The sequence below is a fragment of the Humulus lupulus genome, chromosome 8 (genome assembly GCF_963169125.1).
Source record: "Humulus lupulus chromosome 8, drHumLupu1.1, whole genome shotgun sequence".
In the NCBI taxonomy this organism is placed as follows: Eukaryota; Viridiplantae; Streptophyta; class Magnoliopsida; order Rosales; family Cannabaceae; genus Humulus; species Humulus lupulus.
In genome coordinates this window covers 166,707,719-166,721,078 of record NC_084800.1, presented here as the reverse complement: position 1 = coordinate 166,721,078, position 13,360 = coordinate 166,707,719, and the positions used below count along the sequence as shown (strand labels likewise).

The following is a 13,360-nucleotide window of genomic DNA, read 5'->3' as shown; positions in this document are numbered from 1 at the left end:
GATGCTAAAAGGATATTATTCATGATTTTCGTATGTTTATAATTGTTTATGTGTATTTTATTTTGCCGTTGTCGTATAAAACCCATAAACTTTGTACATGAGGTCAAAGTTTGAAAATTGCACAAAAGAAAATTTTATTTTGGAAATTTTTTTTAGCCTATAAAATATGTATATATATACATATATAACGTTTATATTGTATATATACATAAAAAAAAAAAAAGGAATGTGGCTGCTGTACGTGAATATTTTTTTGAAAACTATGGGCTCGTTCGGTAACCTTTTTTTAAATAGTTTTCTAATTAAATCATTAAAAATATGATAACAAAATCAAGAAATACGTTCAGTAAAATATTTTTAATTTTATTTCTTAAAAAAATTTAATTAAAATTTATAAAATTTTGAAAACAACATTTTATCATTTTTAATTTTTTTTTTTAAAAAGTTTTCAGATTGTTCTTCCTCACGCTATTAGGGTTCAGCCTCCTCCATGGCCTCCTCTCTTCCTCAAGGGAGCTCTCATTCTCTTCTCCTTTACTATTTCTCTTGCTCTAACTCTTATACTCTATCAACATCGATTTCAATCTCTCTTTTTTGTAAATGATCTTGGATTTTTGCAAGAATTTTTTTGAATTTTTTTGGTTTATGTGATGGGTATATTTGGATTAAGATGCTTAAGTGAATAGTTTAGCATTCTTTACCATTCTTAGGATCGAACCCCTCTGTTTCTAACACATGCACACACAACCATTGAATCTTAACAAATCGATTAATTTATGCATTTATTCTTTAGTCTCTTTCTCGTTCCCTGCTTAGGATTTTTGTGATAGCTTTTAACTAGTGTGATTTATATTCCATCTTCATCACCAGACTCATACTTTTTATGTTTAATATTGCAGGAGACGAAGCTCCAAACTTAAGTTATACGAAGCTCCTTCTCTCTCTGTGTAAGTTTTCTTCGACACCATTCTCATAAATTTCCATCTTTATTTTTTCTCTCTAGAGTCTGTCCATTTGGTTTTTGAGAAAGTTACAGGAAAAATGGACACTTGGGTTTCTAGGGTTGTTGGGAATGAGTTAGTCTAGCTTTCTATATTCTTAAACGATTTCTTGTGTTTTCTTAGAAGCCAAACACGATTTTGTACTTTGTTATATTGTTGCTTGATTTTTATTTTAGAGATTATCATTTTCATTCATTTTATATATATATGTATTATATATTTATATAAAGCTTTGGTTGCTTTACAATTAAATCTCCAAGCTCCATAGCAACCCAAGTTATTACATATTCTTCAAGGATCCTCCAAAGATATTGAGCACTTGTTTCGCTCAACCTCACCTCCCCAATAATGCTTGAGTCTTTGGCCATTAATCTTGAATTCCCATTCGAAGCCTTCTTCACACAATTCCACCGCTCCATAGGGTTACACCTTAACCACCAAGAATGGGCCCAACCATCTTGACTTGAGCTTGTCTGGGAATAGTTTCAAATGTGAGTTAAAAAGCAAAACTCGCTGGCCCTCTTCAAACACTCTTGGTTGAATATGCTTGTCGTGCCATCTTTTTGTTTTCTCCTTGTAAAGTGTGGCATTTTCATAAGAGAATTAACACATCTCTTCTAATTCATTTAACTGCAACATTATCTTTTCTCCTGCAAGTTGCAAATCCATGTTGAGTGTTTGAATTTCCCAATAAGCATGGTGCTCAAGTTCCACCGATAAATGGCAAGCTTTAACAAACACCAAACGATATGTTGACATCCCCAATGGTGTCTTGAAAGTTGTTCTATAGGCCCACAATGCGTCATCTAACCTCTTGGACCAATCCTTACAGTTGGGATTCACCACTTTCTCAAGGACACCTTTTATCTCTCTATTGGACAACTCAGCTTGCCCATTAGTTTGGGGATGGTAAGCAGTAGCTATTCTGTGCCTCACATCATATTTAGCCAATAAGCTAGCCAACACTTTGTTCATAAAATGGGTTCCCTCATCACTTATGATAGCTCTTGGAGTGCCAAATCTAGTGAAAATATGCTTGTGTAAGAACCTCATGACCACCTTGGAATCATTAGTAGGATAGACAGCAACTTCAACCCACTTAGAAACATAATCAACAACCACCAAGATATACAAATTACTATATGAGGGTGGAAAGGGGCCCATTAAGTCAATCCCCCAAACATCAAACAATTCAACTTCAAGTATATTAGTTAGAGGCATTTCATGTCTTCTTGAGATGCTTCCAACCCTTTGGCAATGATCACAGTGAGCAGCATAAGCATGAGCATCCTTAAAAAGAGAAGGCCAAAAGAACCAGGAATGCAAAACTTTGGCTGTGGTACGTGCTCCCCCAAAATGACCACCACAAGGTGATGAATGACAATGGAATAAGATACCCTATACCTCATGTCCAACAACACATCTTCTAATCATCTGATCTGTACATTGCTAAAATACAAAGGGATCCTCCCAAAAATAAGACTTCACATAATGCAAGAATTTCTTCCTTTGTTGGCTAGTCATCTCCAGCGACATCAACCCTATAGCCAAGTAGTTAGCAAAATCAGTAAACCAAGGAAGCTCGTGAGAATGTTTGACCTCAAAAACTTGTTCATCAAGGAATTTTTCTTTGATGGGGACAAGAGAGTTGGAATCTTCTTCACGATTTATTCTTGATAAATTGCCAACCACTTGATTTTCTACCCCTTTTCTATCTTGAATTTCAACATCAAACTCTTGAATCAAAAGCACCCACCGAATCAATCTTGGCTTTGCATCCTTCTTGGAAATCAAATACTTTATGGCTGAGTGATCGGTGTAGACAATCACTTTAGTGCCCACGAGATAGGAGCGAAACTTGCAAAAGCAAAGACAATAGCTAGTAGCTCCTTCTCAGTCACATTGTGATTCAATTAAGCTCTTGTCAAAGTGTGGCTGGCATAATAAATAGAGTGAAACACCTTGTTCCTTCACTGCCCCATGACAGCCCCAACAGCATAATCGCTAGCATCACACATCAATTCAAAGGGCAAGCTCCATTCCAGTGCAATAATGATAGGGGTTGAAAGTAATCTCTCTTTCAACTCTTGAAAAGCCTTCAAACATGCTCCATCGAAATGGAATGGTGTATCTTTCTCTAAAAGATTGCAAAGTGGCTTGGAAATCTTAGAGAAGTATTTGATGAACCTTCTGTAGAAACCGGCATGCCCAAGAAAGCTTCGAATGTTCTTCACTGAATTAAGAGGTGATAGCTTTTCAATAACTTCAATTTTTGCTTTATCAACTTCAATCCCTTGCTTTGATACTTATGCCCCAAAACAATACCTTCCTTAACCATAAAGTGACATTTTTCCCAGTTAAGGACTAGGTTTGTCTCTTCACATCTCTTCAACAACTTGGACAAGTTGCTCAAACGATTATCGTAAGAATCCCCAAAGACTGAGAAAACTTCAAGAAATTGCTCAACCATATCAGTAAAGATATCCATCATACATTACTGAAACGTACCAGGAGCATTACACAAGCCAAAGGGCATTCTCCTAAATGCAAAAGTACCATAGGGGCAAGTGAATGTAGTCTTGTGTTGATCTTTTAGAGCCACTGCTATTTGATTGTAACCAGAGCACCCATCCAGGAAATAATAGTACTCTCTCCCAACAAGTCTGTCTAGCATTTGATCAATGAAAGGAAGAGGGAAATTATCCTTCCTAGTGGCCTGGTTTAGCTTCCTGTAGTCCATGCAAATTCTCCATCCAGTCACAGTTCTAGTAGGAATCATCTCATTATCTTCGTTTTTTAACTTCGTAATTGTAATGTCCCAAAAATGCTAATAGGGTTTAGTGCCTTGAATAGCGTGTCGGGAGGGCATAACTGGTTATATGTGTGATTATCTTATTAAATGTGTGACTATGTGGCATACATGATATTTGATAATGTGAGTATGATTATATGCATGTTTATGAGTATTAAATATGCATGTAGGCCCATTCTTGATAGTTGGGGCATATTGGTAATATTGGTCTGTTGCGAGCATAAATATTAATATATGTGAGTAAATTATTGAGACCACATTATTATGTGGATATATTTGTAGTATATGGCTCGAGGTGATCCTAGTGAGCGGATTGGCAGAATAGTCATCGCGGGTATTAATACCAGGCTCAGGGCGAGCCTAGGGGTATTTTGGGAAGTTAATGTATATTTGAGGTTTATTAAGTAATGAGTAAGTATTTGGTGATTATATGGGCATGTCGGGATTAATTGGAAATTTGTAGGATGACTTGAGGAATTAGCGGGAATTGGGGAAAAAGACCATTTTACCCTTAGGGAAATTAAAAGGTTAAGTGGGTCTTTGAGGACATTTTGGTCTTTTCTGAGTTAAGGATATTTCACCTAGCTGATTCTAGGAATGACAAAACTCTCTAGATTTCTCTCAACTCACAAAATAATCTATCTTCCTCTCTCTGTCACGTTCTCTTTCTCCCTCAATATAAGGTTTGAAAGTTTGTAGGAACTCTTTGGAAACTAGCTGAGGGGACAAGGATTTGAGGCTGAGAACTTAGGGAAAACAAGCTAGGGTCAAGTCTGTGGTAACTGAGGGTTGAACTCTTTGTTTGAGGTAAGGATTCTATATTAATCTTGTTTAATTTCTATTGTGATTTATGGGTGTTGCTTAGGTTCAGACTTAGGATTTAATTTTGTGTTTTAATGAGTTGGTGGAATAAGTTTTGGGATATTTAGTTTGGTTATGATACTATGGTATGAATTATGGGTTAATTCTAGGAATAATGATAGAATTGGGGTGAGGAATTATGAGTTTGGCTGGGAAGAAAACACTGGAAAATGGTTGTTTTTCTATGTTTGGGGCCTCGGGCTGCGGCCCTATTCTTCAGGTGCCGCAGCCCGCGTGCTTGAAGAGGTTGGGATGCCTCTGTTTCGCCAGGCACGTCGCAACCCAAGGGGTGCAAATCGCGGCCTGTGTTCTCCAGCAGCGAGGGTCTAGCCTCTGTCTAAGGGGAAGGTCGCGACCCTAAATGGAAAATAAAGGGAAGCCAAGGTTTTTAGGCTCGGGGAGACTCGGGGATTCAAAGCAAAGAGCTCAGGATGATTTCTACTACCCAGTTTAGTAGAAATCGAGGTCTCGAAGGCTAGTATTTGATTCCAAAGCTTTTAAATGATTTAGAATCTTATGGTTATCCATTATCTCATTGTGACTAGGTTTTACCGCAAGGGCTCAAGAATTAAGGATCGTGCTCGGGGTCATCATACGCTTGCTGATCAGGATCTGAGGTAAGAAAACTACACCCAAATTGTGGTTGGGGCTTAAACTCCTTGTATGAATATATTATAAACATGAACATATCTGTATCTGAGAATATCTGACTGGGCATGCTTGTATACGCTGCCATTGATTACTTGCTACGGAATGTGCATCTGTGATTATATTTGTTTACAGGCCGGCCTAAGGGTGTCGGGGGCCGATAGTAAGCGTGCGAAACGGAGCCCGGCCTAAGGGTGCTGAGGTTGGCTATAAAGCCAGTGGACTCGGCCTAAGGGCATCGGGCCTGGACATTTTACAATTAAAAATAAGTGCGGTTCACGCTTAACTATTTGTATTGGTTTATGAGATTGATTTATACGTTTGATTAAGCTGAGTACTTTTGTTGAGATTGTTGTATATATTCTATTGTCAGTTGAATCTGGTGAAATATATTTACTGCTTTTATATTGTTGCCTAGTTGCGCATGTTATTTTAAGTTTTCTTGATGGGTTTTGGCTCACGAGTGCTACGTGGTGCAAGTGAGGGAGTTGATAGCTAGATTGTCCATGAGTTGGAGAGCTTTAGGGGCGGTGTGTACATATGCAGCCTACTCGATTGCCACGGTCGGGGTAGCTTGGTAGAAACTAGGCTTAAACCATGTTTTGCCGCTTAGGATGGCTAAATTGTATATTTTTATCTTTTACAAGTCTGTAAACTGATTTTTGGGATCCCGTGTACAAACTTAATATTTTGATGAAAAATAATCATTTTGTTGACCAAATATTTTTTTACTTGACCTCGACTTAGTCTTTAATACACAATTAAGTTCAAATGAATTTCTTAGCAGGTTAAGCACTATTTTAAACACACAGTGTAACGGTCTTGGTTATCCAGGGTGTTACAGTGATCCCACCCATCTTAGGCACACACTGAACAGGACTCACCCATGAACTGTCAGGGATAGGATAAATAATGTCAGCATCCATCTTTCTTCACTACTTCCTTCATGATAGGATTTAGTCTCCTTCACCCCTCAATAGAACATTTTTCACTATCTTCAAACAAGATCTTATGCATACACAAAGAATGACTAATACCTCGAATATCTGCAATAGTCAACCCAATGGCCTTCTTGAACTTTCTCAACACCTCAAGCAACTTTTCTTCTCATTCATGATTCAACTCCGCTGATATAATGATAGGTAATGTGGATGATGAACCCAAGTAGGCATATCACAAATGTGATGACAAGACTTTCAACTCCAACTCAGGTGGCTCTTCAATTGATGGCTTGGGAGCCTTAAACTCCCTAGATGACAACTCCAATGAATACACTGTTATATTATTTTATAATATAATGTAATATTATATTATATTATAATATAATGTCTTAGATTAAATAAATGTGACAAAGTGTGTCACATATTGTAACATATAATAGAGAGTTACAATATTTAGATATATGAGATATATCCAAATAATGTAACATATTTGGTGTTACAAATTTGTAACTTCCAAATATTACCCTTTATTGTGTAAAATTGTTGTTACACAATATTAAGATGAATTTCATAAAGCCATATGTGATATGGCTGTTAGAGATATGATTTTAACCCCAATAATGTGTTTTGGGAGCTACAAAATCATTTGGGAGGGTTTGGAACCGTTTGGAAAAACATCACATTTTTTAGTGCTGAAAATGGTCAGTGGCCGCGGCCTGTGGGACAGAGGCTAGTGGCTGCGGCCACTAATGTCTCTGGCCGCGGCCACAGGCCAAAAACTGACCATTTTTTTCAGTTTTTTCAATCTTTGTTGAACGGCTCAAAAAACCCAAATAACTCCCAAATCTCATTTTTAATTCCATATTAATCCAATTAAACATTGGTAACAGCCATGGGGATTGGTGGAATTTGAAATTCAAAGGGTGTCTCTAAACTCTATAAATAGGAGCCTATAGCTCACTTGTAAGACACAACATTTCTATCCATTAGAGCACTTGGCTAGAAACACCTTGAGGCTTGATAATTCCATAAAGCTTTTCCAATATCTGAGAGAGATCCCTTAGTGGTTGAGTTAGGGGGAAATAAGCTTTTGGACAAAGGTTTTAAACCTTGTTCAAGTTGGTGATTCCCAACCCTCTTCACTTAGGTTGTGTAAGTGAGAGTTACTTGTATTTCAGTTCTCCTTTCTATTGTATTGTTTTCCTCTTATTCTTTTGTTCTTTTTACTTGTATTTCTTGTTCAAGAGTTGTAATCTTTTCTTTTCTTTTATTTCAAACACTTTGCTTTATTTGTAACCTTTTGCTTAGAGTTGTATTTTACTATTCTCTTCTTCTTCATCATCTTCTTCATTTCCTTGTTTATTTGTAATTTTCAGTTATAGAGTTTTAACTCTTTTTAATCAATCATTATTATTTGTAATATATTGCATAGAGTTGTAATTTCTTACTATTTCCATTGAGGCAAATTTATATTTTCCTAACATACAATTGGGCTCTTGTTCTTAGCCCTTGAGAATTTTCCTCCAACCAAGCTAGATACTCCTCCTCATCTTCGTCATTTTCAAAATCAAACAACAATAACCTTTCTAATGGATCACCAACCCTCCCCATCTCAAACTCCTTTGATTCCAAAGTATTTACCACTGAAACAACACAGCACTCCTCAACCTCATCTGGAAACTTCATAGCTTTAAGGACATTAAAAGTCACCTTTTCATCTTGGACACTCATAGTAAGCTCACCCTTCTACACATCTATTAAAGTTCTTCTAGTTGCAAGAAATGGCCTCCCCAAGATAATAGGTACCTCTCTATCCGCCTCATAATCTAGCACAATATGAATTTGTCTACCCTCGCCAACACATCTTCAATCTTCCCATCTGGAAGAGCAAGAGATCTATTTGTAAGTTGAAGAGTAACTGTAGTAGGCCTGACTTCTCCAATCCCCAATTGCTTGAAAACAGACATTGGCATCAAATTAACGCTTATGCCTAAATCACATAAAGCCATCCCACAATAAGTGTTTCCAATGGTACATGGAATAGTGAAACTCCCAGGATCCTTCAACTTTTGAGGCAACTTTTCTTGCAAAAAGGCACTACACTTCTTGGTTAGAGCCACAGTTTCAAACTCACCCAATCTTTTCTTCCTTGTAAGAACATCTTTCATGAACTTCACATAATTAGGCATTTTCTCAATTGCCTCCATAAGTGGTATGTTGATATGCAGTTGCTTCAACATGTCTAGAAACTTCTTAAATTGAGAATCCAACTTTTGCTTCTGAAAACATTGATGAAATGGAGGTGGCTGCTTTGAAATTGAACTTTCTGGGTGACAATGTTGCAGCATCCCTGCAGCATTCTGGGCAGAGGCAAACTTTTGTGCATTAGGAATTTCAGCATCTTTTTGGATTTCCTCATTTATTTGGATTGAAGAGGGCCCACCCTCAAGCCCAGAATTTGTCTTGTCATTCTCCAACTCTTTCCCACTCCTCAAAGTGACAGCTTTACAATGTTCAATTCCCACATTTCTTGGATTCTCGGTATCACTTGGAAATGTACCATGGGGTCTATTTCTAAGCTCATTAGCTAGTTGCCCAACTTGGTTTTCTAAGTTCCTTAATGATGTCGCTTGGCTTTGAATCATGGCTTCATTCTTCACTATATACTCCTTCAACATGTTCTCAAGAGCTAGATTGCATAACTTGTTGTTATGGCCTTTGCTGTGGTGTTTGTGGGGGATAGCCCTGTGGGAAAGTTGGTCTTGGAGGCATAGAAGAATTGCTAGGGCCAGCTCCTTGATTACTCCTTGAAAAATTGGGATGTTGCCTCCACGATGAGTTTTAGGAATTAGAATAAGGACCATTCCTATTTTTATTCCCCATGTAACACACAATTGCTGGATTGGAAGGACAGTTATCAAAAGTATGACCCTCACCACAATACACACAATAAATGTTATCCATTTGCTCCATTTGTGTCCCCATAGGCTGCCCCATTGATTGATTCATCCCCATGTTCATTTTCTTGAGCATGTTAGAAATTGAGGAATCTTGGGCTGCCAAATAAGTGATGGCATCTACATCATGAATACCAGCCACCTTTCTACCTATAGACGATCTATAAGTGGGCCACTGATAGTTGTTGTTGGATATTCTCTCAAGGATTTCATATGCCTCATTATAGGACTTAGCAAGAAGAGCCCCGTCCGCTGAAGCATCAACCACCATTCTAGTATGAGTGTTGAGACCGTTATAGAAGGTCTCCATCTAGATGCAATGTGGAATACCATGGTGAGGGCATTTGCACAATAACTCCTTAAACCGCTCCCATGCCTCATATAAAGATTCTTCATCAAGTTATTGAAATGAAGTAATCTCATTGCGGAGCTTGGCATTTTTAGTGGGAGGAAAATACTTCATCAAAAACTCATCAGCCAACTCTTGCCAAATAGTCACAGAATCAAATGGCAAAGAGTTCAACCAAGCTCTCGCTCTGCCTCTCACGAATTATGGGAACAAATTCAATCTCAGGGCATCCTTTGCTACTCCATGCAACTTGAAAAAGTCACTCACTTCAATGAACAAGTGAAGATGAAGGTAATGATCCTCTGTTGGCATCCCATTGAACTGGCCAATAGTTTGAAGCATCTGGAACATGACTGGCTTTAATTCAAACTGTGCAACCTGAATTTCTGGTCTAACAATGCCCGGATTAAGCTCGTTGAAGAGGGGGAGAGCATATTTCCTAATAGCACGTTCTCTATCATTAGCCACAATAAGTGCATTTTGCCCATTATTGGCAGCTACTCCCCCTTGAGCTACTCCATCTTGAGCAACTCCTACTAGATTTACTGCTCTTTGAGCGACTCCCTGTTAAGCCCCTTGCTCAGCATCCATCACTACTACTTCCCTTTTTTATTTTTGTACTTTTCGCCTCCTTCTAAATGTACAATGTGTGAACCTGAATTTGCACGAGAATCACCCAAGTTAGCACAAAAGAAAATTTAAACCAAATTGCAAGATAATTAACTTTACAATAATTGACTTTAAGCAATCCCCGGCAACGGCGCCAAAAACTTGTTGCGATTTTTCTTTTAGTATATGCAAGTGTACACAATCGTCTAACAAGTAATACAATAGTAAGTAATTTTATCGTCTCCTCAAGGATTGCTTTCAACTAAATATTATAAAAATCAACTCTACAATTTGGGTTGCAAACACTTTGAATCGATGCGAGTAATTAAGAATGTAAAAATTACTTTAGAAAAATAAAATGGAAACAATTTAAACTAAATCAATGAGTAATTTTTTGTCAAATGGATGATGGAAATATCTAGGAATACCAATTCCCCCTAATTTGTAGTTTTATCCCTAATGCTATAGCAAAGTTCTCTTATAACTAGGATTTCCAATTCAATGCACATGCCATTTTTCCAAATGCTCGTGTTAAAGTTCTATCAATTAAATTCACATATTCCTATGCTAAATTCAATTTCAAGAACATTATTTTAAGTATCAATCCTTCACGTTTGCATGGTGAATAAAATATCCCTAAATTATCCAATAATCAACAACATATTTATCAACATGCATTAAGCCAATCCACTAATTTAAACCCTTCCAGGATTCAAATTAGCTTGTAACCCACTCAATTTGATCAATCTCAAGCAAGAATTAGCAATAAATATAGCTTAATTGAATAAGACAAACTTAGAATAAATTTAAAATCAACAATTTGGGGTTTCACTACAAATTAAGGTTCATCAATATCCTAGCTTTAGAAAGTTAGTTCATACTCAAAATCAACAAAGAACCATAAAAATCCACCATATTGTTCTATTATTTCAAAACTTAGAGAAATAATACAAAATCAAAATAGAAGAAAGAGAGAGATTCCAGCCCCCAGTGGTGGAAAGTTTCTTCTCCTCCTCCTCTATTCTTGTTTCTCTTCTCTTCTCCACGTTTTCCCCTTCTTTTCTTAGTGTTTTTCAACTCAAAAATGCAAAAAATATGGTCTTCAATGGTGTCGGGCGGCTGGGTCTTTGTTGAAAATGATCCTTCTCTCTCTAGGGTTCCAAAAATGGGTATAAACCCTTCTCTTTTTCTTCTACACGTGGGGACCACCTTTCCTCTAAAAAAAACATCAGCTATTTACCACTTCATCCTCCATCTCATCATGTCATTCCATCTCATTTAATGACTTGTCAAGTATGCATAACTTATGCTGCTGACTGTGCACACTTTGCTACAACAAAGTTGAAATGATGCTACAACAAAGTACCAGGATTTCAGCCCCAAGATTTTTTCTTTGCACATTTTTCACCAAGCTTTCCAAGCATCCTTTCTTTTTTCCTTCAAAAATAGATATCACATTTTTTTAGATCATAATCACATTATTTTCCCACAAGATTTATCATTAATTAAAACAAAATACACAAACAAAAATTAAAAGACGAAATGACTAAAACTACACAATAACAACACAAACACTCTATTTCACTTAGATTTTTAAGTTCAAAAGCTCAATTAATAACTCTAAAATATAGAGTTATCAATAATACTATCACATTAATTTAAACGTATTCCTTATCGTCATTACTTGTATTTTTGTACAGAATTTGAATATAAGTTGATATAGAATCGATTCTTCTATCAAGAATTCAGAATGGGCTATTGTCAAAACTTTGAAGAGATGTCTGTCACTTTACTTTGCACTACTAGCAACATCTCATATTCCATTCCCTTTGTTTGTATGGTTTAGTTGTGTTTGACTTTTGAACTTAGGGTCACACCAGATGTGGTGGTCTCTTCTAGACTTTGTTTTTCCTGTTTCGTTTACAACTTAATCTTTTCCATTAAGTACACTTATTCTTAGCCTTAGATCATACCCCCTTTGAATTGACTAGATATTTGATTTTTTGTTGGTTGTGATGTTTGTGGCTTTAGAACCTTATTCTTATGCCTTATGCTTATTCACTTGTTAATTGTTCTTGATACTTGCTCATTGATTTATTTTGGGTTCAAATTGCTGATAATGGACAAACATGAGAATAAGGGTCTACTTATAAACAATCCTTTTATTTATTATTTACTTTGCTTGCGATGACCCCCACTCAAGACAGGGGCACACTAAAAACAAATCATTTCATTAACAAAATATATTAGTACTTGTAAATATATTAGTACTTGGATCAACTTGGAGACTTTTGTGATGACTCTTCTTCTCTGACTTGAACATTGATTGTTTCTAACCAAAATAAATAGATATTTTTCTGTCCTATCCTTGTTATTCTATAGTTGTTTCATGATTATTTTTCTCCTTTTATTACGATTTTGACTTGAAGATTCCGGGATTGAATCTTTTGGAACCTGATTGAAGTTTTAATTTGCAGAAAGTTTTAACTTTTAACTAGACAAGTATCTTTATGGAGGATGTTGTTTAATGAGATGATGGTTTTGAAGGAAGTTCTTGAACTATAAATTAAACTGTTCATTTTGCTTTCTTTTGCAGAGGAAGATTAAATTATGATATATAAGGCAAAGGTGTAGTTTTAGAAGTGGAAAGAGAGTAGATTTTGGGAGTTATCACCAGGTACTATACTCATAGTCTCTTACTGAACATCTTTGAATGTGTGTGTGGAGTTTCTGTTATTTTTATTTTTTGTGGTAATTGGTAAAGTAGATTGCTTTTCTGTTATGGTGGGTTTGATTTGATCTGGGTTTATTTTTGTTTCATAATTTATTTATGCCAATATTTTACTTATATTATTCTATCTACTCTCTTTTTTCTACTTTCTTTTTTTACTATCATATCATTTTCCATGGCTCAAAGTTCATGCTTTCATGTGTTTGCGATTTATTTTTGTTGTGTTTATTTTAAATATTTTATCTAGTTTGTTTCTGATCTGGTTAGTTTTTGGTGTTGTTTTTGGATAGCAAATATATGCCATAAATCTAGTTTCTTATTGTTGTTCTTGAACTGGTTGTTTCTTTAGGAATAGTATTGTGTTTGCATTTAGAATTCTTATTGAATCCTTAGGTCTTACCTAGATGGCAGGTGTTGATAATGAATTTCTTATAATTGAGAATAATGATGA

At 36.2% G+C, this 13,360-nt stretch overlaps 1 non-coding gene across 1 annotated transcript; it reads left to right on the top strand.

The window, feature by feature from the left end:
• Positions 1-9,546: 9,546 nt before the first annotated feature.
• LOC133798796 (small nucleolar RNA R71) lies at positions 9,547-9,653 on the top strand. The gene has a single exon (XR_009876015.1). It is a non-coding gene; the product is annotated as a small nucleolar RNA R71 (small nucleolar RNA).
• The last annotated feature ends 3,707 nt before the right edge of the window (positions 9,654-13,360 follow it).